The sequence below is a fragment of the Mandrillus leucophaeus genome, unplaced genomic scaffold (genome assembly GCF_000951045.1).
Source record: "Mandrillus leucophaeus isolate KB7577 unplaced genomic scaffold, Mleu.le_1.0 Scaffold154, whole genome shotgun sequence".
Classification (NCBI taxonomy): domain Eukaryota; kingdom Metazoa; phylum Chordata; class Mammalia; order Primates; family Cercopithecidae; genus Mandrillus; species Mandrillus leucophaeus.
Genome location: NW_012101521.1, coordinates 1,616,761 through 1,627,087, shown reverse-complemented (window position 1 = coordinate 1,627,087; position 10,327 = coordinate 1,616,761). Strand labels below are relative to the sequence as shown.

Sequence of the window (10,327 nt, the reverse complement as noted above, 5' to 3'; positions counted from 1 at the left end):
ACTCCCAGCAGCCCTGCCTGGCCAGGCCAGGCTGGAGAGCACCCGGACCATTTTCCAGACGGTGAGATGGAGGCCTGGAAACCGAGCTTATGAGCAGCCCGGAGCTTTCCATTGCCTGCTCAGCCTTCCAGATACATCCCAGTTCCAGTTCTCTCCAGGCCCCTCTGGGATCCAGCCAGCCTGCTTCCCCGCCAGGGCCCCGCTGCTTCCAAAGTGAGTCCCCATAACCCAGAAAGTCTGTAACTCTGTGGATTCGGTGAGATCTGTGAATCTACCAGAACACTACACATAGCCACAAAATTGTGGCTGCAACCTAACAGGAGGGGTCTGGACCCCTCTGAAGCCCAATCACGAACTCTAAATTAAGATCCATCTCTACTTTTTAATCTGAGCCCGGTCTCCCATAACCCCACTGCCGGCAGGCCACTAGAGCTGAGAGGCTTCCTCTCAGGTCAGCCCCTTACCTCTTCCTGTACCTGCTTCCCCAGCTGAACAGGACTGCAAGGCCCACCTCGGCCGCACTCTTGCCCAGGCCTGATTCTCAAGCAACGTGTCTTTTCTCCACAAACAGAGATAGTGAGGGACAATCAATGAGGGAGACAAGCAGATACTTGGGGACAGACGTTGGCGGAGAGCTAGGTGGGGACAAGCTTCTGCACAGTCCTGGAGACTGACTGTCCCTCCCCGCCTAGCCTTGGCAGACCGGTCAGGCTTTGCAGGCCTCTCACCCAATTTAGAAGCTGTCCTCCTCCCACTACCCTACCTTGCCATACTATCTACACACTGCAGCCTGAACAGGCAGAGAGAGCAGATGGAGAGAAGGTTGCAGGCAGCAACAGGGGGAGGAATATGTCTTTAGCAGCGTGGTGGAGCCGGGAGTCCCTAGAAAGAATGGGTGGGGGAGGTGAACACTGGATGGAGGAGGAAAGGCGGGGGCACTCTGGCCCAGGGTTTCAGAAGACTCTCCACACCCAGAGCTTCCCCATTTACTCTTTGAAACAATGCTCTTTTACAGGCCACTCACTATAGGCCCAGACCTGCCTCAGGCTTTGGGGGACAGAGAATCCCCCATAAAATCCTATCCTTGGCTGCAAGAGGTTTCCATTCCTGGCAGTAAACCTAACTGGTTTTTATAAAGGTGGCTGAGGCAGGGGTGCAGGAGGGCTGATTTCTCCTTTGGAGAAGATGAAGCACTCTATGCTTTACTGTATGAAGCTGCCAGCTCTCTGTGGAGTGACCTTGCCTGTTTGTTTGTGGCTGTACACTCAGGCTCTATATAGTATAGTGCTAGCATGCAGTGGATGCTCAGTGAGACTTGTTCAATGGAAGCATAAAGAAGCAAGGAAGATGGAGGAAGAGGTGAAAGGGAAGAAAGTGAGCGAGAGAAAAAAAAAGAGATAGGTTAGCTCCATACTTGGAGGCAAGGAAACTATTTTTAATTCTTAGGTTCAGGGGTACGTGTGCAGGTTTGTTATGTGTGCAAACTTGTGTCATGGGAGTTTGTTGTACAGATGATTTCATCACCTAGGTATTAAGCCTAGTACTCAATAGTTATTTTTTTCTGATCCTCTCCCTCCTCCTGCCATCCACCCTCTAGTAGGCCCCTATGTGTATTGTTCCCCTCTATGTGTCTGTGTGCTCTCATCATTTAGCTCCCATCTATAAGTGAGAACTTGTGATATTTGGTTTTCTGTTCCTGCATCAGTGTGCTGAGGATACTGGTCTTCAGTTCCATTCATGTTTTTGCAAAGAACGTGCTCTCATTCTTTTTTATGGCTGCATAGTATTCCATGGTGTATATGTACCATATGTATATTCTCATTCATTGATGAGCATTTAGGTTGATTCCACGTCTCTGCTCTTGTGAATAATGCTGCAATGAACATACGTGTGCATGTGTCTTTATAATGGGATAATTTATATTCCTTTGGGTATATACCCAGTAATGTCAGACAACCTACAGAATGGGAGAAAATTTTTGCAAACTATGCATCTGCAAAGGTCTAATATCCAGCATCTATAAGGAACTTAAACAAATTTACAAGAAAATAAAACCAAACAACCCAACTGAAAAGGAAACTATTGTATAAAGAATCCACTGTTTGCCAGGTGCTGTCCCACACTGAGCACGGTCTCTCATTTCAATTTCATAATCATCCTGATAATGAGGTGTGGTTATTGCCATCTGACAGATAAGTATCTGATTTTTTGTGGAGGGTCCCAACCCAGCCAAGGTCACTCAGTCAGGCAGCAGTGGGATTTGGCAGATTCAAGGCCAGCCCCGATTACAGAGTCAGAACTTTCACAGGCTACTTCCCAGAAATTTGGTGGCTGCCTCTGTACTATGATTTGGTTGCTACCTCCTGAAGCTTCAACCCCTCCTCACTACCAGAAGGGCCATAATCACTAAAAGTCCATCACTGGGGTTACTCACTTTGGTAAGTACATTGAACTTCTAGAGCATTGCTTGCATGCAGGTGTCTTATGTAGAAGAAATGACACTGTAAACCATGAACCCACGGAACATATGGACAGAGATTTACCCATTCCATTTGCTGGCTGAAACAAGGCACAGAGAAAAGTCTTCAGAAAATGGGACACAGACCCGATTATCTGAGATTGTGATGTTGGGAAGGTAAAGTGATTATTTAGGAGCAATATCAAGACTATTTTTGGAAGAAGAAATAGCATAATAGAAATAGAATTCTGAAAGGGACTAGAACAGTTTGCAGATGAAAATCTGCAATCACAATTTTGATAGCCATTTTACAGATGAGAAAACTGAGGTCCAGGGAGGCAAAGTAACTTGCTCGATATCATACACTTGGTTTACATTTTACCTTTTACTCTTTCCATGGCAGTGACGTTTGTGGTCTAACAGGGCACTTCCTGCCTAGATTCTAGTGTCAGGGTGAGCTTCCTGCTACCCAAAGCTGCTGGGGAGATAATTTTAGTTTCTCTGCTGATTAGATGATGTGTGCCTACAATTGTATTCACCTTATATTTTGTCATGTGATAAACAGGGCATCAGCTCTTATGTGGTTAAAATTAGTACAATAGTGACAAAGGGTTATATCCTAGCCTCACCTCTTTCTTATAGGATGACAAGGGCAAGTTACTTAACTTCTCTGAGCTTTATTTTCCTCTTCTGAGAAGTAGGGATAAAAATAACACTTATCACATGGAGTGATCGACATAAATGGATAATAATATCCTCGTGGATGAGGGGGTATTATGGCACTTGTTTCCTAGGGTTATAGAGAAGATCCCATGAACTGATGGACTAAAGACTAGTGTTGTGTGATATTAAGTGAGTCACCAGTCTCTCTGGGACTCTGTTTCCCTATTCATCTACCCACCTATCTACACACCCACCTATTTATCCCTATATTCATTAGCCCATGCATCCATCCAACAATTCATCTATCCCTCTACCTACCCTTCCTTCTTTCCTCCCTTTCTTTTCTTCTTTCCTTTCTCCCTTCCATTCATCCATTCATCCACCCGTCCATCCACTCAACCACCCACCCACTCACCCATCTGTCCATCTATCTACAAATACTGTTTGAGAATTTACTATTTATTGAATGGCTACCATGTGGCAAACAGTGCTGAGTGCTGTGGATGCAACAGACTCTGTCTCTGGCTCTCCAGGGCTGACAGTCTAGTGAAGTCTGGCAACACAAGGGCCCAGATCGCTTCCAAAATTAATGCTGTATGCCAGGGGAGGCAGTTTAGCAGAGTGGTTAAAAGCCTGGGCCTTCAAACCCAACCAGCCTCAATTTGAATGGTTGATCTGCTACTAAGTAACAGTGCTATGATTTTGAACAACTGAATTAAACTTCCAGTAATGATTTCAACAAAAGGCTATCATTTAGCAATCAATGACACAATCATTATAAAGCACTTAGGATACTGCCTATGTCAGGCACTGTCCTGGGCACTGACGATACAGCAGTGAACAAGACAAAGTTCTTGCTCTCTGGAGCCTATTTTGTACAGATGAGAAATAGACCATAAAGTCATTAATAAATGGGAATTTGAGAGAGCTCTAATTCGATGAGGAAGATAAAGCAAGGTGATTTGAGAGTAAAAGAGGCAAGTTCTTTTTGAATGATCAGGGATGGGTTCCTAGAATAGGAGACATTCAAGTAGAGAAAGGAACAATGAGACAGACACCAAGCGCAGATTGCAGCACATTCCTGGTGGAGAACACAGCCAGTGCAAGGTCCTGAGGCTAAAACAGGGTCATTGCAATTAATGGAAGTCATTGTCATTTTGTGTGTGATCCCATGTCTTTGCCTACTCAGATCGTGATTAATCAGGGACGTGATTTCGAGGTCATCAGACAGCCTGTGCTCAGTGACTACTGCCTCCATCAATGTACATTTATTCACACCCCCGCCCTGCCAAACCTTGCAGCGTGTATCTCCCTTAGGAACATCTGGTTGATGGGAAGATTTTAATCACTGAGAGAAAAAAAGAGAAAAATATTTTGCCTTAGGGTAAAAATGAAATACAAAAAAAAAAGACATCTTAAAAGATAAGAAGAAAAAAAAGATAAGAAAAAAATTGAAAGAAAAAAAAGTCCCAGCAATAGTATGTCTCAGGAGACAAACCCACCGTGGATCTTTCAAGGGAAGACAGAGGATCCAACTAGTGTCTCCATGATCTATTTTCAATTTGGTCCTTGTAACTTGCAGATGGGCCTGTGCAGCGTCATTCAGGAAGCCCGTGGTACTCACATCACTTTGGCCAGATGCTAACAAGAAAATGATCCACTGTGACGCAGCTGACCCCATCCAGTGCATCCACATTACCTGGAAAGAAGCAATTATGCCCCTTTGGTTTCCTTGGAAATGCTCGGTCTGTCTGTACCATCCTCCGTGGCTCTTGAGAAATACCCATGCACAGCAGAGCTTTGACAGGGAAACAGTGCGTTTATTTTCAAACTGAAAGTTTACAGAATACAAAGTGAGCCTATAAGATGGATGGCCATTCTCCAGAGGCTTGTTGGCCAGACAGGAAGGAAAACCAGTGCACCATCAGGAACGTGGAGGAGACTGAAAGAGAGGGACAAACATATTGGATTGGATCGGGCCCCCACAGTCAAGTTCCTGCAAACCCAGCTGGGATATTTTCCTGACTAAGGGTTATGGTCTTGGGCCTCAAAGGTGAGAAGAAAAATCAATTAAAGATACTGTGTATATTTATACACTCTGTTGGCATTAGAAACTGTAACACATACATTTTTCAGTCCATAAAGAACAGGCTGCATCAGCACAGCGACACATATCTACAGGTTTTTCTAAGACTGTTGTGTTTGGGGACCCCACAAGTCCATGTGCCCTTTGGAATCAGCAGGTTTATTTGGAGTCAGACGTATCAGAGCTCTCTCCTATGTGAGTAACTTTTAAAAGTCGATTTACGTGTCGTTTAAGGTGAAGAATATTAGTAACTAGTTCCTAGGGTTGTTATGGGAGTAAAAGAGGGGATGCATGTTCAGTGCTGAACTGATTACCCAGCCTGTAGTAGGTGCTCAATAAACAGGAGCAATGATTAAGGATTATATAAATTGTACATGAAAAATGGAACCCAAATACTAGAAAAATCTCTTCTCTCATAGGGTTCATTAGGTGTCTTCATGGATGTCTAGAACCAGAGGAAAGTCCAGCTGGGGTTAAGGGTGCAGAATAAGTAAAACTTCCAAACCCATCAGGGGCTTGGTCAATCTGACCCATTTTTTTGTGTGAGCCTCCTCACTCAAAATTAACTGAGGCAGCACTGTTCTGTTCAATTACAGGAACATTCTCCAGCCCTTCGACTTCCTCTCAAGTCTCACCACTCTCTTAATATGGAATATTGAAAAGGCCAGACTGGGTCAGGTCCCTACTGATCAATAGCTTGTCCTTTCTCTCAGCTCCCCAGTCAAAGCCCAGCCTCTGTGCCAGGGAGGACACAAGAGGACAGACACAGCCTCTGTGTCAGGAGGAGGGAAGAAGGACTAATGTCTGCGGACCCTCCAAGGCTCACAGGGAGAAGCCACACACTCACAGCACCAGGTCTGTGGTTTTTCATGACCCCACACTGTCCCTAGAAGGAAGTACCATCCAGCAAAAACAGAAGCCAAGGAATTTCCCCATAGAGATCATGGCATGGGCTTGAGCTCAACGGACAGTGGGCGGAAATTGGAAAGCCCAGAGCCTCCACCACTAAGTCCTGTGTGACTTCTGTAAGTCCCTTGTCCACTCTGATCCTTAATTCACCCATATGAAAAATTAGGAAAAATGATCTCTCAGTTCTGAAATTCAATAATTCTGTGATGTCAGCAACTGGACCCAAGAGATGATGAGTTCTACTATGGTTGTCTTGATGAAAGTAAAAGCTGACTTTTTTTAAGCAGCTGCTTAGAGTTTACCACTTGATATTTCATGTAATCCTTACAACCACTCGAGGTTAGTATTATTATAACCCAAACTCCTACCTTATCCCATAGGACCCGTCTGAACTGGTCTCTCCTCCCTATTTGGCCTTATCTCGTACCTCCTTTTATAAAGCCCCAGCTGCAAGGATTCTAATCTTAGATCTTTCCAGGACTTTCCTCTTGCTGCGCCCCTGCCTGGAAGGCCTTTCCTTCTGATATATAAGCAGCTGGCTCTTTCTCCTCTTTCTGTGGCCGGCTAGACTGGCATCTCATCAGAGAGAACAACTTTGGCTTTAAATCTTTCTTAGCCTATATCACTATCTACAATGATCTCTCTTATTTGTGTGTTTGCAGGTATATTATCTCTGTTCTCCCACTTGACTTTAAGCTCAATGAATGCCAGGACCCTTAAAACAAAGCACATAGCAAGTTTTCAGTGAAGTCTTGTTAATTTTCAAATGAAGGAATAAATGAACGACTATATTTCCACTTCGCAGATGAGTAAACAGAGGCTCGGAGGGGTGATGAAATTTGCCAACAGTCACCGATCAGTAAGTATGACAGAAGTAGGACTGGAACCCAGGGCTGTCTGACCTCTGGCTTGAGTCTATAACCACTTGGCCATACTGCCTTTCAGTTCCAGGAACAGGTGATGCTTCCTGACAGTGAGATTCTAAACCAGCGGGAGTTCCCAGCCAGAGACATGATCTAAGTGCCAATGGCTGAATGTCTGTGAGCATTTGAAGTCATTGTAAGAACAGGCAACGTTAGCGGCACCATTAAAGCCTGCTGTTCCTCCAGCCCATCGCTGCCATCCCCACCTATTAAAATAATGGTATGAAAAATAAACAGCCTTTATGGACAATTTTATACAGTGCACGCATTGTTTGTTTCTCTTACTGTTTCCATGGCAGTGACGTTTGTTCTCAGGATAACTTCAGGTTTCTGCATGATGGAAGGGAATGGAATAAAATTACTTGAGAGGAAATTGCCAAGCACAGACTTTTTCTTCTTCAGATGCCCCACACCCCAGCACTTAACAGCAGCCACACCCTGAAGTCTTAAGCACAGGATAAAGGCTTCCCCTTAACCTACAGCCTTCCATGGCTCCCCAGTTCCCATAATATGAACCCCATGGATCTAAGCCTGGCTGTAAGACCTTTGCTACCTAGCTTCCTCTCCTACCCTTTCTCTCTTTGCTATATAGCCCTGCCTATAGGCAATTTCCCTCCTCATTTTGTCCCTTCTCCCTAGAATTTTTTCACCAACCCACGTTTGTTCATGCTGTTCAGGGTACCTGGGCTATCCACCTTCCCCCAACCTCTCTACCAGAGAAAACTGCTATTCATTTTTCCATGTTGTACTTTAGGTGTGACCCTGCACCCGCTTCTTTCCCATGCATTCCTGCATTTGGGTGATGTTTCTTTCCTCACCGCTTCTGTGGCTTTCTCAAGCATTGCGTTTATTCACTGTATGGCCACCCAGACTTCAAGCTGCTTGAGGGCAGGAACAGTGCTTATTCAGTGTCTAACAATGTTCCAGGAACATAGTAGATGCTTAACAAATGCTTGTGGAACCAAATTTGAAAAACAATAATAATCTGGTGGTCTGTGAGTCTGCCCAAGGAAATGGTGTCTGGGTATATCTCCTTCTTTAGGAATAAATATGGAAGATTAAATCAAAGCCCTAGACAGTGCTTCTCAACTTTGGCTGCACTTTGGAATCATCCATGGAGCTTTTAGAAATTCAGATGTCTAGGTTGCACCCTGAGTTAATCATGTGAGATTCTCTGGGTGAAGGCCCAGGGATCTGTATTTTTTTAAAGTCCCTGAGGTGATTCTAGTGTTCAGCTGGGACTAAGAGCCACTGTGCAGAAAGTTCCTGTTCAGAACCCTAACCAGGGCTTTGCATGAAGGTTGCAGAGACCAGGGGTCTCCTCAGGGGCTGAGTTCACCGCAGAGTCCAAGAACCCAGAGCCAGGACAGAGCTGATCCCCAAACCTGGTTAGAGTGATAACAACAGCATAGAATGATGACTAAGCACTGCTTATGTGCTTGGCACATGCCAGCGTGCCTTCCGTAAACCACATCATGATCCTCAATTTAACCTGTAAGTTGGTATTATTCAGTTGAGAATGAAAGAGTGGTAGATTGCCCAAGTTCACCTGTCCAGGCAATGGCAGAGACGGAGTTTGAACCCAGGTGAACCCAGGTTCATCTATATCCCAAATCCATGCCCTGCACCATTTCTTGAATGTAGGCAGGCTAGGGCAGCAGGGAGGAGCTGCAGATGTTAGAGGAGCTATACCCTAGCCACCTGGGTCAAAGCCACTAACCCACTGCAGCGGGCCCACAGTTCTACCTGCTTCTCTCCAGCAAGGGTTATACACTCCCCTCCCTTCTAGTGGACCGCTTTCCTGTTCTCTCTCCCTCCCTCCTTCCCTCTACTTCCTCTCCTCTTCTCCCTCCATCTCCCCCTTTCTTTCTCCCTCTATCCCTCTCTTTCTCTTTTCTCTCTTTTCTTATCTCTTTCTACTTTCTCTCTCCCTCTTTGCTCTCTCTCCCTCTTTCCATCTCTCCTCTTCTCTTTCCTCCCTCTCTCTTCCACTATCTCTTACTTCCCTTCCTCCCTCTTTCCTTTCTCTTCCCCTCTCTTTCTCTTTTCTCTCTCCCTCTGTCTGTCTCTCACCTCTCTCTCCCTTTATCTCTCTCTCTCCTCTCTCCCCCTTTTTCTCTTCTCTCTCCACCATCTCTCTTTTCTCTATCTCTCTCTTCCTCCTCTTTCTCCTTTCTCTCCCTCTCTCTTCTCCCCTCCTTCCTCTTTCTCTCTCTCACTTTCCTCTCCCTCTCCTCCCTCCCTTTCCTCTTTCTCTTCCTCTCCCCACTTTTCCCTTTCCCTCTCCATCTCTCCCCACCTCTCCCCATCTCTGTTGGATGCCCCTAATTAGAGCAGTCTGGGTCGGGGTCTGGTGACCTGAAGGTCCAAAAACCTCTGAGGCCTCAGCCTTAGCAGTTCCCAGGACCTGAGGGAGAAGGGGCTCTGCCTGGGGCCTCTGGGATGCAACAGCCTCAGGGTGACAGCTCGGGATTGGAGGGTGAGTGCTGATGCTCCCCACACACCCAGAACTGACTTGGCATCTGAATGGCGGCTCCTTCGAGCTCATTTTCCAGATGATGTTTATTGCGTACTTATTAAGTGTCAGATTCTGTTCCTACAACAACCCTATAAGCCGAATCACCTGCAAAATGGAATTTGGAGACATGAACAAGAGAACACACAACTCTATTATCCAGGTTTTGCTCAAATCTCTGCAAAGTCTTCCCTGAACAAGGAGTTTAAAATTGCAATCCCTCTTCATCTGCCCCTGGTTCCTATTCTATGGTCTCCTCGTCCTCCTGCCGTTTTATTTGCCCATTGCACATCTCAGTGTGCAATCATACTGTTACTTATTTGTGCAGTTTATGTCTGCTTCTTCCAACTAGAATGTCAGTTGCATGAGGGTGGTGTTTTTTAAAAAAAATCTGTTTCATTTGTTGTTTTATTCTTAGTACCTAGAAGTGCATTTGCTTATAGTTGGCAATCACAGTATGTTTGTTGAGTGAATACATAAAACTACATCTTCCTTATCTACTGAGTTATGTTTACTTCGCTTATGATTATGTTTACATCAGACATAAAATACATACCAAGGTTAGAATAACGAGACAACAGAGTGCAGCAAGACACCAGCGTATGACAGGGGCTTTGTTGATATGGGATGACATTCATGACTACACATTTCTTAGGGTTCTTTGGTGGAAAGGACCTGATGCTGACCACATTCAACCAGAAAAGGACGGGAGGGCTTTGTTAGAAGGATAGGAGCATCTCACAGACCAAAGCCAGTTGAAAAAGTAGGCCCGG

At 45.2% G+C, this 10,327-nt stretch overlaps 1 long non-coding RNA gene across 1 annotated transcript; it reads right to left on the bottom strand.

The window, feature by feature from the left end:
* Nucleotides 1-4,920: 4,920 nt before the first annotated feature.
* Nucleotides 4,921-7,370, bottom strand: LOC105536065. The gene is made up of 2 exons (XR_001005536.1): nucleotides 7,325-7,370; nucleotides 4,921-5,063 (listed from the first exon to the last, which is right to left on the bottom strand). It is a non-coding gene; the product is annotated as an uncharacterized LOC105536065 (long non-coding RNA).
* Between the last annotated feature and the right edge of the window lie 2,957 nt (nucleotides 7,371-10,327).